The sequence below is a fragment of the Ursus americanus genome, chromosome 19 (genome assembly GCF_024610735.1).
Source record: "Ursus americanus isolate L20-20 chromosome 19, mUrsAme1.1.p, whole genome shotgun sequence".
In the NCBI taxonomy this organism is placed as follows: domain Eukaryota; kingdom Metazoa; phylum Chordata; class Mammalia; order Carnivora; family Ursidae; genus Ursus; species Ursus americanus.
The window spans coordinates 37850106-37867493 of NC_142145.1; the positions used below are offsets into that span (position 1 = coordinate 37850106).

Consider the following 17388-nt stretch of genomic DNA (forward strand, 5'->3'; position numbering starts at 1 on the left):
TGGAAATATCTATCACTAAATAGGTATTTTTCTACTTGTTATTCAGCTTGGATTTAAAGACACTATAAAGTGCATACTTCCCTACATTTCTCCACCAGTGTATTTCAACCTTAATCTTGAAAGAACCGTGTCTAATGGTGTAAAGATATTTCAGGTTATGTGTTATTTAATCTGAGTTCTCTTGTGAAAAGTGATATATTCCATGATAAAACAGAGTTATAAACATTTTTAAAAATCTCAAACAATATGTGTCAGCTATTTTGCATTTTTGCTTTTTTCTTGTAAGTCACAGTGACAAAAACCCCCAAATTTTGTGACCTTTTATACTTCTTTTACATATAAGCTTCAAATTTTGAACATTTTTATTGTAGTATCAGGTGCTATAAATATAATGTCCCCTCCTTATCTGGTGTGGTATTTGCCACAAAGGAATATTATAGCTTAGGGATTTCATGAGTAGTCACTTCTTTTTCATGATATGTCATTTACATTTTATGTTTCTCTATTTTGTTGTTGGGTAGCCTTTCAAAGAAATTATTAAAGTTCATGTAGTTGGCAGCAAGTATAGTAACACAGAATTTAGGCACTCCCTAAATTCAATCAGAGTTTAGATAAAACACAGACTACATTAATGTATGGGCGCTGTTATAACCTCTATTAATATAGTTGAAAGCCGTCAGGCACCAGTGATTCTCAGAAACATAAAAAAGTTTGTATTAAAAATCACTGAACAGTACAAAAATGGGAACAATACATATAAATTAAATTCAACGCTCAACTTTATAAAACACCTTTCTTTATAAAAGATGGCCTATGTTTGCATGCATTTCATGTTGCAGTAAATACAAGGTTTTAACTGGGAGTGTTCAGATGCTTAGCACTTATTGTATGCTTTTTCTCTTTATATTAAAAGAATACGGATTTTTACCCAAAACACCAATGTACTTTTATTTTCATAGTGTTAGGGGGCCCTTTTAAAGGAAGTTAGTAATAAGAATGGCAATATTTACTGTTGTCTGCATTCGAGTGGTTCACAGCTGAGCACTCCTCTTGTGTATTCAGTGACAAATGGCAATCACTTTATCATTTATCTTATGACAAATAGCAGATTCAGCCATAAACTGCTGGCCGTAGCAAACTTACAGGATGAAGTTCTTTATTGTTTATGGTTTGTGGGTTGATGTATTCATGCCTTGTTTATTTGTGAAATGAACAAAAATCAGTAAGCAGGCATGAACAGAAATTTGGCCACGCAATCAATTGTACTTTTTTTCCTCCAGTCTTCCAAGGACCTTACAAGGAAATTCGCTGAACTAGGTCTAAGCTGTAAGCTGCCTTTAGAAAAAAAAAGTCATTAGAGGATGCACCAAATTGTGACATTATGCCCTTAAGCCAAAATAACACTGAATGGAGTTCCTACCTCGCATTAACCTCCTGAATAAGGGTCTTAAATTTGATAGCAAGCTATTGTCATAGACAAGTGGCATTGGCCAAGAGTAGAAGGAAATTACCCCACTATACTGTCACAATTTAAACAATACATTAAAGTTTTTCACTCTGTTTCATACAGCTAAAGGAAATTTGCAAGTCAACTATGTACCAGAATATAAATTGTACCTGAATTGCATATACCAACTGTATTATGATTACATGTATGTTTAAGAGTATTATTAATTTAGCTTATGTAATTGATATATAAGGAAAGATTGAAGTAGGTCACATTCTGTGACACATGTTTGAGACTGAAATGCATAATTCTGGGTAATAACAATAGTACCTTAAAAAATTCTAGCAATACAATAGACAAAAGATGTAATTTCTAATTTTAAATCTATTGTTATTCAAACTGACTTTGAGAAACTTAGTATGACTGAGTAGATTATATTTTATTACTAGCATAGCTTTTTAGGTTGTTATGATGCATTATACTGGATCTAATTAAATGTATAGAAATTACTGATCTCTTGAGTTAGTGAAAAATTACAAATAATCATAATGCAGTTAATAGTATGGGGAAATTTTCTTCTTTCTTTAAGAATAAAGGAAAATAAGAAAGGTTTTGTTATATGCAAAAAATAATCGGAAAAATAAAATACCTGTGTATGATATGGAATAAATTTTTGTATTTAGACCTTTGGTAGCAAATCAGCAGAATGAAGTAATACATAAAAGATTTTACTAATTTTCAAAACTCAGTTTGGAAAAGGTGATGTTTTAAGGTAGAATAGTATACTCATTTAATGAAATTTTAATGTAAATTTTTTGGTTATATTCTTAAATGTTTTGTGTAAAAGTCATTTGATACATAGTCTGAGACAAAAGAAATAGAATTGACTGATTTGAATAGTCTCTAAACAAATTCTGTAAGTCCCATAATTTGGTGTTATAAAGAACAGGTATTTGCATATAACATATTTATCATTTACATCCAGAAAATCTCTGCCAGAAAAACTAACCAAAAATAAATAAATAAACAAAAACAAAATCTGTCCAGTTAATGTCCATGAAGTGTGTAGACTAGTGGTGTTAAAACTAATATTCTGAAAGGAAACTGAAGTTAGAGGTCCAGAAAAAGCTATTATGCAGCTCTAAGATTTGCATATGCTATCTGCTTGGCTCATCAGAGGTGAATGATAGTTTCCACTGCACTTAGTTACAAGCCAATCTAGATGCAGCTATTTGCATAAACAATTTGATTGGTAAACATTGCTCTATACCTCTGTGTTGAAAACTTTTGGGGAAATAGAGACTATTTTGTTGTTTTTTTATTAAACCATTCTTGGGGTATATTTCCTTTGTGTTATAACAGAAAATATAAGACAAAGTGGAATGATATACAGATGAAATTTTATGAAGCAAATAATGCCAACAAGGAGACGAAGCATAGTTTATTGTTATTATTTTAATTAAGACTAATAAAATTATTTACTGAAATTATTTTGAAAAAAGACAGTTCATCAATGAATCTAGACCCATAATTCAGCCACTAACATTTGAATAAATTTTCATGCTCTTTTCCTTCTACATATTTATTTTTACAAAGCTGCAATGATTATGCACTTAGAGTTTTATACATTTTTTTCACTGAGCAGTAGATAATTTGCCATGCTGCTATGTATTTCTTAAAACAATTTTTTTTGTTTAGCTCTTTAGTATTTCATAAAGTGATATATTCATCAAACATCCCTTGAATGACTAACCTGTGCCAGACATTGTGCTGAAACTTGGATATAAATTATTAAGACTATGTCTCTGAATGTCTTGAGCTTATTTATGGTCTGGACAGAAAAGTACAATGAAGAAAACCAACAAGTACAAGGTGATAAATGCGGGGAGCATTGAACAATTCAAAGAGAGGCATCTATATCAAAGGAGGGGCCATGGAGGGTTTCCCAGAGATTACTTTGAGCTAATTTTTTCCTTTTTTGGGGGGGCAGGGGCCATGGAGGGTTTCCCAGGGATTACTTTGAGCTAATTTTTTCCCTTTTTTGGGGGGAGGGAGACAATCCCAAGCAGGCTCCACCCCCAGCATGGAGCCTGAGGTGGGGCTCCATCCAGGACTCTGAGGTCATAACATGCACCAATATTAAGAGTCAGATGTTTAACTGACTGAGCCAACCAGATGCCCTGAGCTAAATTTTGATCTACATTTTAATAGGTGGGAACTACCCATGTAAAAACAATGTATGTTAAAAAGTTGGATAGTATTTCTTAACAGACAAAAAACAGGACTGTTGAAAACAGGATGTATTCCTGACTAGATCAGGTCAGCAAAAGTGAAAGGTTGTATGGCAGTGGGGAGGGAGGCTATAGAGAGTGGAACTGCAAATGGCACTGTGAGCTATGTTTGAATATTATCCTGAAAGAAAAGGGAAGCCAGTGAAAGGTTTTAAAGTGCTAGTGAGTATAATAGCTGTGACTTTTTATAAAGAGGGTGACTTGGGTAGCAGTATGAAGATTGGTTTGTGGCAGGGACAAATCTGGAGGCAGAAATCCAGGGAAGGAGGGTCTTAAACTGAATCAGTCTTGAAGTGATAAAGATTTCAAGAGAAGTGAAAAGGGGGATAAAAAAAGAAAGAAATTTTGGAGGAAAAATTCATGGGACATGGTGAAGTCTTGGTCACTAACTAGATATAGGAACCAGTGGGAAAGTAGATCTCCAGCTTCTAGCTTGTGAAAGTATGTAAGCGACAGTATCTTTTAACAAGAGCAAAGAAAAAGGAAGAGCAGGTGTGGAGAAAGGGGATCATGAGTTCAGTTTTGAAGATACTGAGCTTAGGTTGCCTGTGCCATCCAAAAGGAGATGTAAGATGTTGATATGCATCTCTGGATCCTAGCAGCAAGAAGTGTGCTGGAGTTTGGGGAAACATCTGTGAATGTGGTGTTGAAGTGTCAACAGAAAGGTGCAGTGAAAGATAAGAGCAAGTAGCTAAAAATGTGCACTAATTGGGGAGCACGGGTATTTCATGAGAACATGAGAATTTCATGAGCATGAATATTCAGAAAACCATATGAGAAGTTGTGACCAAAGAGATAAGGAAAACTAAGAATCAAGTAATATAAAAGTAAAGAGCATCAACAAACAGTTTCAACAGAAAAGAGGTAGTCGAAGATGTCAAATATTACATAAAAGTAAAAGAAACTAGAGCTAAATTAATAGATCATAGCTGCTTTAATAAGTTCAATGGAATGGAGGAGGCAGAAGCCAATTTCAATGGGCTGAAGAGTAAGTGGAAAGTGAGGAGTAGAAAAATTCAGTGTAGATTATTTTTTCAAAAACATAGATTATGTCAGAAAGTGGTAAATTAGTTAATAGACAAAAATAGTGTGAAGGTGAAGAATTTTTTTTTTAACTGGGGCTTTTGAGCATATTTATTTGCTGATAAGGAAAAACTAATTGAAGTAGAAATGTTAATGCTCTTTATAAAAGTGAAGTTGAGGATTCACAAAGCAAGTCCCCAAGGATATGGAATGGATTTGAAACAGAGCTGGTGGCAGCCCTAGCCCTAGATAGAAGGGCCATCTTCCATGAGAGAGGAAGAGGGCTGAGAAAGCAGGTAAGTTTTTGAATGAGTGAGTTTGATCTTTAAACTAAAAAAAAAAAAAAAAAAAAAAAAAAAACAGAGTGAGGCCAGAGGTTTATGAAGAGATTTAGTGTTGAAAAATTTAAGCAGAGATGTAGCTGGCTAAGAATATTGAGGAATTATTAAGCAAACAGATTCACTTACAGACCTTACATTTATAATGGTAGCAGCAGGAGATTTTCTTCTGTGTCATTTATCAGCTCAAATTTGATAAATATGTGGGTTTTTTGTGGGGTTTTTTTGCGGGGAGCTAGATTTTGTGGGTTACATGAGACCTAAACACATAAGAGAGATAAAATGTATATTGAAGACAGAAAATAATTGAAATGATATTCTTGGTATGTATGGAGGATAGAATGGAAAAGAAAACAAAGTTTGATAGTGAATGGAAAAATTTAAGTGTAAAAGCATTAGACAACTTAGAGAAGGGGAAACATACTTCTTCCAGTGGGAGAAAATGGAAAAGGGGTATGAAAACAAAGTATACTTTGTCATGGGCAGGAAGAGGTCATGGGCAGGAAGAGTTAAGACAGTTCTCACCTTAAAGTCTTTTATTTACCCATTGAAATACAGAAAGCAGTTCTCTTCATTGAGGCTAGGAAATAGATTACAAAATAAAGCAGTAAGGGGGGGAAGGTAGTTAGAAAATAGAATAATGTGGTTTAAAATTTCAGAAAAATGAACGTGTTTGGGTGACAAGATTTAGGGTATGCCAAAGAGTTTGCATTACAGAGCTATGGATATGACCTTCAAGGAAGTTAGAGAACTCCAAGCTAAAGTGATGGGGGCGGGGGCGGGACAGCTCCATGGTTGTGGAAATATCAAAGATAATTTCAGTATTTTCATTGTAAGAAAGTTGACTCCAACTGCTGAAATCTTCAGCAAAAGTAGAACAATGACAATAAGTAAAAGAAAGGAGAAAAGATGTTCCAGCTGTTAGCATGATCTTTGAATGAAGTGACTCACTGGAGGCTGGAGAAGGTTAGAAAGGGCAATAAAGGACAACAAAAATGCCTATCTGCAAGTGTAAGAGTTATGCACTTTTCAGGAGAAACAAACAAAAACCTCAGCAATTTGGAAAGAACCCAGATATACATGATAAAGCAAAATGTTTCAAGATAGAAATAATATTGCCTCCCACAAGAAGCCATAAATATTCTAGAAGACAGAAACATAAATGAAATACATTTGAAAATATATAGGATAGTAGAGTAAAATACTGCCTAAAAGCACCAGAATTATATGAAGTTTGCTTAGTATAGAAAGAACATGAGATTTGTTCAAGGTGGAATACCCCTAATAAGGTTTTAATGGTAGCAAATAGTTGGCCTATATATTTCAAAAACAGATAAATATAATTATAAATAATATATAAGTATATAAACATATATAGTTACTCATGAGTATTCAGTTTTTATTCAAACCACATTTAAATGTATTTAATTTATATATTCATATATTCCATGTTGTATTATTTATTTATATATTATATATTGTTTATTGTATGTAATAAATACATTTGTATGCAATTTGAATCAAAGTAGTGATCATGAATTTTCCAGGGACAAGACATTTTTGTCAGCTACTTAAATATGAACGGCTCAGAGGTTGAGGTGTGGCATATATAGAAAAATGATGTCAGTTTCATTAAGGAAGAATTATGCTCTATTGCTTTAAAGAGAGGATCATTGCATGAGTAAATAGAGGTAATTTGAATATCACAAATAAAATTGATAGTATAAAAAATTCAGTTCATCGCCAGCCATTATCCTAGACACTAGGGCTACAGGATGCTGTGGAAGTCTTGAGCCTGTCTTAGAAGTATTCCCTCAGCTCCACTGTATTCAGAGACAGGTCATTTTTCTCCACATTTTCCCCATGAGCACATCAGCTGTAAGCCCTACACAGCTAGGTGCTGAGCTATTTGGCTTCTGTAGAATTAGCAACCCAGGCAGTTATACATATTGTCAGGAATACAAGCTCAAACTCTCTGTAGCTACAAAACCTTGACTGAAAGAAATAGTCTCTGGTCAGAATTGCTATTCAGTAATCCATTCTTTTAGATATTATAAAATCTCTTCTTGAATTAAACCAGCAGAGAGCTGTTCCTGACCATGCATTATCTCTTCTCTATGGAATTACTACCTTGAGGGTCACTATAAGAAATGGCTCCAATGAAACTCATTGTTGTGTTCACTATAAAGAGGATGTTGTCCATTAAATTCACAATATCTGCTTTAAGACCAGAAATTTCTGTCAGGTGTAAGTATCAGAAATAGTGAATAGTATTTATCCTGCAGATTCTGCTTGTTTGATCTTCAGGGCATTGAACTGACCAGGTTTCCTTTTTAATAGTGTCTGCTAGAAGCTTAGACTTATGTTTGTGAAGTGCTTGCAGAAAGTATATAGGTTCTATTTTATGCACCACACTTACTTATTCCTTTATTTCTTTTCCTCAGCTAGTTTCAGTTTATTTTTTCTGTTGTGTTTGTGCTCCTAGTTACATGTGATTTCTCCGGATGGAGTAGGAATAAAGGAAAGGAGAGAAAGGGAGATTCTACTATATGCAAAATACCATAGTACATACGTGAAAAAGAATCTGCCTTCGGTTAACTTACAGTCTAGAATGGATAATCGATTCATAGAAAAACTATAACATAAGGCAGAGACAGTATTTTTTCTAGAAAATAAAATGCCATGGTGATATAAATGAAGTTATACTAAGAATGGTTAGTGTAATGTAGTGCATTATTAATATACTAAAAACATACATTTAATTGGTTCTCTTGCCAAGTTAAAATATATAGATCTACTTGCACGATAGAAGAAGTGGAGCTGTATTAAGCACAGTATCTATATATGACATAAAATTGATACAAGTTTTGTAACGATATGAATGTTTTCTCCATTTCCATCAATCTGTATTTATATGGCTTAAAATTCTATTTGTAATTGTAACATACAGTTATTTATCACAATGCTTATTATTTCATATTAACAAGTACTTTGCGCAATCTGTATAGAGTGCTAGAATTTCTTCCATAGCTTCTATCTTTGTATTTATGTTGTGTAAGACCCAAATATTTCAAAAACCGTGGTTACAGATTTTAAGTTGCACTTTCAAGAGTGATGTTTTCATTTTGTGATTATTAAAACTAAGAAACTAAAAAGAACTCTAAAAGAGATATAACCCTCTGAAATCAAAACAAGAAACATTTATACTTACAGATTTCACAGACCTTCTTGTTAGCCTCTTCCAATGTTTTACAAACAGGTGACCTTAGGTTGCAGGAACCCTTGAACTCCCTGAAATCGTAAGTTTCATTCTTGCATTGTGAGTATCTAAAGCAGGGCATTTTCCCAGGGAAACATTTCATGGCCTCCCTCACCATCTATCTATGAAGTGGAGGAGCCACTTCATGAAACAAATGTCTGGCATGTCCCACAAAACAAGACATCTTTGAACTTAATGAATTTCATAGCTGGTATTTGTTTACAGGATAGAGAGATCAGCTGGTGTACGGAGCTGCAGAGATTGAGGAAGGTCTGGCTTGTTTTATTTAAAGGTGGTGATGAGTATTATCTTTACACAATAATGTACAAAGGTGATGTTCCCTAAACTGACCATCAAAGGAAACAAGATTGTATTTAACAATTGAATTGAAAGTGATAATATTGGCTTTTTTTCCTCCACGCAGTAAAATGATTTTGTCATTATGCATTCCCATAGTACAGAAAGACAGAGCATTGTTTAGCTATTCTGAAGCTTAAAATCTGACATGTGTAGACAGGAAACAGCACACTGCTATCCAGCCTCTCAAACAAATGTCATTTTTATAAGAATTTTAAGCTAACGGTTGGAATCTGACAGAAGAAATATAAAGGCTCGTTCTATTCAACCACCGCTCTGCATTATATTTCAGTGTAACCCTGGATTTATTATTTCTGTCAACTTTCTAATTCTTGTTTTTGGGTAATAGACCAAGGATAGATAGTTAGAGAATGACACTTGAAGTTAGCGACATGAGACTGGGGCCTTTGCCTCCTGGTTATAGAAGCAGAATTCTTTCTAGTGACCCACCCGCATTCTCCACTTCCACAGTCTTTAAGCATTTCCAACCAGCCAAATTTTTCTATTATCAAAAATCAGTTAACTGCATGATTTACTCAGACTGATCTTACTCGCTTAAATCTCCCAGTAAAATGTATCCCTGAGAGGAATGAATTGTTAAATTAGCTGAAATTGCACTTTTGAGAAACTGAAACAGGTGTGATTTGAATGCACATTTTACTTAGATTTTAATGCCTGATAGGAAAAGAAACTTGAATAGCTAAAAAAAAAAAAAAAGCGTGTTCTCTTTTTAAATTTTCTTAACTTATCCCAAATTTTAGATATGTGGACATAATGGTCTGACTCTTGATTCAGTGATTTAAACAAAAGCCTTGACCTTTTGGGCAATGACCACTCTCTGTTTACCCAGATATAAGCAGCCTGTTTACCCTTAAAATGTAAAATAACCACCTGTTCTAAATACACTAAACAATAATTGTCAAAAGCCACAACTGCATTATAGGCTGAGATACCTGATCAACACCACTTAAACATTTGAATAACTAAATTGTATGCAGAATTTTTAGCCAGACTTATTTTACCTTCTGCATTCATCAAAATACTTTGGGTCCAAATAAATCCTGTCCACTCAAAATTTTTACAAATTAAGGAGTATTCACTTCTAAATAATATTGGAGCTTTGTGGTCTAAGATTTTATAGCTTTTTAAGGTGAAAGAACAAAACACTATATATTTTACCAAACCTCTCAATATGCTAGTTAGTATATTTCTTATGCATCTTTCAAATGCTTTTGCTTATGATGAAATGCTTAACTGTTTTAACATGTTTGTGTTTCTTTCTAATATTTATTTTAATAAGTGTGTTTTATTAGATTTGATGTAAACACAATCCGATGTGTGGAAAAATACTGGATTTTTTTCAGTTTTGAAAAAATTCTAATTTGTTAGTAAGTATTTCTTCTATACTGTTCCACATCTCTCATTGCCTAGAACAGTAGTTCTCAGAGTGTGTTCAACAAGACCCTTTGGGGGAGGGGGGGACTGAAAGGCAGGTTCTGTAAGAGCAAAACCATTTTCAAATACTAAGATATTTGTCTTTTTGACTGAATTGTCATTTGCACTCATAGTATAAAAGCCGTGGTGGGTAAAACTGCTGGTGCCTTAGTATGAATGAAGTTCATGGCACAGACAGTACTAATACTCATCGTATTCCTCATTGCCAGGCACTTACCTGCCCAACTTTAATAAAGAATTTACTTGGTGATGTAATAAGTATTAATTATGTTAAATCTCAACACTTGAGTACATGGCTTTTTAATATTTTTTTGTGATGAAACATGAAGTATGCGTAAAACACTTCTGCCGAACACCAAAGTAGACTGTCTCCAGGAAAAGTACTTGTATGATTTTTGGAATTGTGAATTGAACTAGCCATTTTTTTTATGGAACATCATGTTTACTTAAAAGAACAATTGACAGGCAAACTGTGGTTTTTGGACTCAACTATTTGATATACATTTTCTTGAAAATGAACAAAATGAGCCTGTCACTATAAAGAAAACAAAGTAGAGTATTTGTTGCCAAAGAAAAATTTGAACTTTTAAATGAAAATTAGAATTTTGGAAAACTTATATATTCCATCGTGAGCTTGACAGCTTCCCAAAACTTTAAAGAGTTTTCTTTTTTTTTTTTAAAGATTATTTATTTATTTATTTGACAGAGATAGAGACAGCCAGCGAGAGAGGGAACACAAGCAGGGGGAGTGGGAGAGGAAGAAGCAGGCTCATAGTGGAGGAGCCTGACGTGGGGCACGATCCGTAACGCCGGGATCACGCCCTGAGCCGAAGGCAGACGCTTAACCGCTGTGCCACCCAGGCGCCCCTTTAAAGAGTTTTCTAATGATATAGGTGATGATAATAACAAATGTGTTTTTTTATATCGTATAATGAATATATCAATATGTGGAAGATCTGCATAAGTCAATGAACTAACATTTTTTAAATGACCAATGCATGATGTTATCATTGGATCTTAATTTAACAGAGTAATGAAAAACTCATTGATGCGGCTTAGAATCCAAATTGCAAATAATACTTAAGAAATGACCACTTGCTGAGTTTTGGTGTAGTATCAAAGAAAAATATCCACAATTATCTGAAAAGTCTGTGAAAATGCCCCTCCCATTTCCAACTATGTGTGTACATGAGGCTGGATTTTTCTCCAGTTACTATAACCAAAATGTTTGGCAATATATTCAGTGTGGAAGCATATGCGAGAATTCATTTCTTTTTTATTAAGCCAGATATTAAAGAAATGTGAAAAAATGTAAAAAAGTACCACTGTCACTAATTTTTTGTTGTGAAAATAGCCATTTTTCATGAAAAGTATTTATGATTACCATTTTAATGGATTAATGTATTTTTAAACTTCTCAGCTTTTATTTCCAAAATGGTAAATATCGATAAATATAACCTTCATAATCAAAAACCCTTTGGGTTCCTTAATAATTTTTAAGAGTACAGGTGGATTCTGAGAATAAAAATCAATTGGAGAGTGATTGACCCAGACCATTTCACAAATGTAGGAAACAGTTAAGATCACAGATCTTTCTATAAACTGGTACAGGCTGGGTGTTGATGGTGTGTGGCAGAGATTAGCCAGCCATGTATTCAGTTGCAGTTATGCAAGAACATGTTCTGATATTCAGTTACTTCCTTACTATTTCTAAGAGCTTCACACCTGGTTCTCCACAGATGCTATTGTTTTTATGAAGTAAGTTTGGGAAAATCACTGTTGCACAGTAACATACTGTAAAACTGGGCAAGCCTTAACCATCACTTGGTGAAACAAAATTGTGACACCAAAGAAGTATTTTATTTGTTTAGTACTTTTTATTTCAAGTGGTTAGTTTTGGCTGCCAAACTAGCATGACTAGTCAATTTTATTATTTTCATATCGAATACAAATTATTTTGTTAAATAATAACTATAGCAAATCAAGAAGTTCAAAATTCTTGGAAAAAAGCATACTGAATAGCAGAAGTGATTTATAACATATGAAATCTTATCATCCGATGCAGTTGACTCTTTCCTATTTTTTACCAAGTACTTGAATTTTTAGTGATAACTGATAAGCAAGTATATAGATCATAATTTAATAAAAAAATAAATGCTAATTCCATCATATATAGTAGGATAGCAATTCTGTATTTTCTGTTATCATTATTGCTTTAAAAATAGTACAAAATATATATTGAAATGAAACCAGTATTCTCGTATTTGAGACTATGTGTATGGATCATATGTACTCCAGCTCAGTGATTGAGTACTAGTACTAGTACTATTTACTGACTGAAAATATACAAGTATATATATAAATATATATTTATATATATACACACAAACATGTACACTGGCTATACACACATTTTTTTAACTTTTTACTTCTGAAAGTTTAACATTGAAAAGATTGTATTAAAAATTATGTTGAGAATATTATTTGAGTTAAATGCATAGTTCAGATTGATTAATAGTTAGTGCAAATCAGGTTTGACAGATTCGTATTTATAGTAAGTCTCTAGAAAATCCAAAGGATCGCTTCTCGGCCTTTTGGCTAAGATCAAGTGTAGAAAATCCAAAGGAAATTGTGAATGGAAATCTTAGGATAATTGTAAACCTCTCTTTTTTCATGAAATCAAGAAATGAGTCCTGCCAACCTCTGCCCATAGGACATTTCAAGGTAATTCAAGTGCAGCTCAATGAAAACTCAGTGTTACATCTGCTTCATATAAGTGGGAAGGCTGCTAGTAAAGGTCATATGTCTTCTAAAAAGTTGGAAAATTATAAGACAGGGAATCGACTTTTAATTTATAGTATAGAACTAAATCCTTTTAGAATGTGTCACCAATATACTCTTGCACACATGTAATTTCCGTTTTTCCCAGTGCCCATGTGATAGCTTGAGTATGAAGTGGAATTTGGGCATAGGAAATGGGTAAAATGTTTTGTATACTTTTCATGAACAGACTTTCCATCTTCTAAGGGCTTTCTTTGGAAGAAACTTCCTTTTCCAAGATCTGTAGTTTAACTCCACCATTTTCCCGCTAGATTTCTTTCTTCTTTCTACTCCCTATTCTCTTAATCCTCTCAGCAGTTTGTAGTTGAAAGACTGTTCTTCTAGATTGGGACTAGAACAATTGACCTATTTTTTAGTCTCAGTTTTAGTGTTTAGGGAATTTTGACATGTGTAGGAAATAAGATAGTTTTAGCAGAGTTATATATTTTGGGAATGTTGTGACTATTCTCTTTCCTTTTGGCCATGTGTCAATGTAGAAAAGGTAGGATTACTCAGGATAATTTTGTGGAAGATATGATGAAGAAGCAGGTGAATGGGAGTTTAGAAAGCATGAGATATGTGTAGAGGACATATTATGGTTGTCATCTAAGTTCCTAAAACCCAGAGTAGCAGCTAAAGACTCAAGCTCCTTATAATGAATCGTTGAACGCTACATCAAAACTAATGATATGTTTAATGATATGTTTGCTAATTGAACATAATAAATTTTAAAAATACCAAAAAAGAGAGATCCAATGTGCTTCTATAACTGGAACCAGATCCAGTGAGAGGTACTAAATCAAGATTTTGTTCTGTGAGCGAATGATGCTGACCATCAACTAGGGAATAAATCCTGAGTCCAGAATCAAAGCATCATGCTTTCTTGATGGACAGGGAGTTGAGAGAAATAACTTAGTTATTGACCTGAGTCCTCTTATTAAAGAGGAACATCAAGAAAAGAGAATATTAACCAAGGTTTTAAACTATGTAAGTTCTACCTAAGGCAAGATTGAGAGTCAAATCATATAGATATCCTATATGTGTGTGTATATAATTATAACGTATATAATATTTAAATGATATATGTATGTATATAATTATATATAAAATTACAAGATAAAATTAGTAATGCTTGTAATGTTTTGCTGTATAGGCATTTTTTAATTGAGTGGCACATATTTTCTGTTCATCAGCAAAGTGACTGAGAAAACATATATGCCCTGAGAAATAAAAAGGAATATCTATGAACACAAGTTCAAGAATTTATTTCAATTCAAGATATAATTCATTACCTTATATGTGCCAAACACTGTCCTTGGGGTGAAATATAAGGATGAGTGAGAAATTTGAATCTGATATAAGTGATATGCCAGGATTAGCTCCCTTGTACAGAAAAATAGGGATGGGCAGCTTTCCTGCAGAGTGTATTCCAAGGTCTTCCTCTCTTGAATCATTACTTTGGACTGTAATTCTCCTTTAAGGAACTCTAAATCCTGCCAACTTTCAAAAGAGAGAGTTAAAGGCATATGTTGTAACATAGCCACTGTCATAGTCTGATGACAGAAATGCTGTCACTATTTCCGGTAGGTTTATTTCCTGAATCAAGAGTCATCTGCTAGAAGATTTCTGGATAGATAAGAGGTTAAATAACCAGACAAAAAGATAATATAACTATTTAAACTTACTCTCATTCCCAAGTAGATACAGTTTAAATGAGAACATGTACCTTAAAATGAAATTAATCATGATAGGCTAAATAATGGTCCTCAAAGATCAAGGCCTAATCACTGAAACCTGTGAATGCAATCTTACATGGCAGAAGGGATTTTGCAGATGTGATTAAGTTAAGGACTTTGAGATGGAGAGATTATCCTGAATTATTGGAATGGGCCTTAAACGTAATGACAGGTTGTTGTAAGAGTGGGGCAGAGGGAGAATTGACAATAGAAGGGTAGGGTTATAATAACAGAATCAGAGGGAGAAAATGCGATGTGATGCCTGGCCATGAGCCAAGGAATGCACGTGGCCTCTCAAACCTCTAAAAGGCAAGGCAAGAAATTCTTTGCCTCCAGAAGGAACCAGACCTGTCACCATCTAGATTTTAGCCCCAAATGACTCCTTTCTAATTTCTGATCTTCGTACTATAGGAGAATAAATTTGTGTTGTTTTAAGCCACTCGGCTTGTAATAATTGTTGACATCCAATGAATTACATAGGCAGTGCCGAAGATTTTAAATTATTTTCTTCCCAGTAATTTTCCAAACAGAGGAATTAGATGACACAATCTTCTATAACAGAAATGCATATACCTGGCAAATTATTATTATAATCGGTTTCTGCACTTTTGCCTTTCATTACACATACTGTAGAGTGGTTGTGGCACACAAATGTATACCTGTGACCCATCATAACTTAATCATCTGGCTTCTGTCATTTCATGTTGCAGAATCTGTTGTTTATTCAGAAGAGCTTTGTACTTACAGAAAAGTGAGTTACTTCTAATGCGTACAGGTTCTTAGAATTTATATGACAATTAGCTGTCATTGTCCATTTACAAAAAGGGACATACTATCAGATTGTCAGTCCATAAACCTACTTCATTTAAATAATGCACTTCCAGTAACTGAACTACCTTTTTAACTGGAGGTAAGCATGGGACTTCCATAAATACAAGTTTTATTTTAGAACTTTTCTTCTAATTTCTCTTTTTTTAAGTTTTATTGAGGTATAATTGACTTATTGTATAAATTTAAGGTTCACAATATAATGATTTGATATATATATATATGTATATATATATATAGTGAAATTATTACCATAATAAGTTTAGTTAACATCCATCACCTCGTATAGTTAAATTCTTTCCTTGTGATGAGAACATTTAATATCTACTCTTTTAGCAACTTTCAAATATACGGTACAGTATCATTATCTATAGTCATCTCCAATTTCTTGTCTGTATTCTGACAATAATTTGGAAAAAATTCTAGTGCAGATGCTTTAGTGTAGAGAAAATTTACTCATCTTAGAATGAAAAATAGCATTCATAATTTCTACTCCTTTTATGAGATACTTGACCTTAAAAACATCATTGTTTGATTTTTAAATAAACAGTTTTGACTAGATGATTTTGAAAGGCCCTTCAGATCCCACATTTTATAATCTTGTGAAATATCCTTTATCCTAGTGATGTTTAATTTATGGTAATAATAATATTTGGCACTAAAATATCAATAAGTCTAATATTTTCCTTTTCTTAAATTGTAACACCATTTATGAAAATATTAGTCCTTTTTAAAATCCCTAAGTTAAAATTCATTTTAAACTGCTATTAAATATGAAGTTTAAATTTCAAGTATCTTAGGTTATTTTATGGAAATAAAGTACAAAATATCAAATTCACAATTAACAACCCGTTTTCACTACTTTGGATTTGAAGCAGATATTTGTTGAGGAAATTCTGGGGTTACTGGTATTTTCATAGTTTTCTTTGGGTAGAAGGAAAACAGCAATAAGATTATGGAAAACCTTGGCAAATCAGATGGCATCATGGAAATATAGTCACCTACTTCAGAAAAGTACACAGATAATATTAGAAAAGTCTTGAGATCAGTGGTAAGAGAGCAATTTCAACAGCTGTTGAATTACAGAAAATGTGTCTGCCTTTTTGACATACTTTTTGGAAGTAGATAAAAGCAGCACTATTATCAAGAAGCAAATACATCCAGTGTTTACAAAATCATTTCAGTTAGTCTAAGAACAAACCCTCAGATAAGTCAGCATTTCAAATCCAATGGAAAAAAAAATGTTACACCTATGTTTCATAAAGCCGTAAGAGGCTCAGAATTACTTACTTCAAGAAGTAGCAATTTCTGTTAGAAGATGCATGAAAAGTGTTAGCCTCGTGGGAATCCATTTGTGACAACAGAGCAGAAAGCAGCCCCTGCTCCGACAATAAAAAAAGTGACAGATAATATGGAAGTAATCAATCTGAAAGGTATAGAATATTTAAACCATGAAATGCCTAAAAAGCCATAAGCGAGATCTTAAAATCAATATAGGATGCTACTGAAAGACAGAGTAATGACTCAAGAATAGGAATATTATACTGTTCCCAGAAAGGTTTTGTAAAATAACTATGCATGTATATTTTAAAAAGAAAACATAATTGTTAGATTGTTTTTATAAAAAGAAAAAGAATTATGCTGTTTATTCTATAATATTAAAAGTGATTTAAAAGACAGTATTTTCTAGCATTTTTGTCTGTATTTAAGACTATCCTGAACTATTTTGATGAGAACAAAACCATATTAGTCTTCAAGAAGGCAGAGTTGCAGAGAGCATAGAACCCAGTAACTGCTTAGGCCTGAAGAGATTTAATTGGTTTTATTAGTACTT

General features: G+C 33.2%; 1 protein-coding gene and 1 pseudogene across 1 annotated transcript in view; both read left to right on the forward strand.

Annotated features, from left to right (window-relative positions):
- The window catches only part of CCDC178 (coiled-coil domain containing 178), a 372754-nt gene that overhangs the window by 166029 nt on the left and 189337 nt on the right, over positions 1–17388 (forward strand). The window lies entirely within an intron of this gene.
- LOC148108494 (U2 spliceosomal RNA) lies at positions 12749–12836 on the forward strand (annotated as a pseudogene).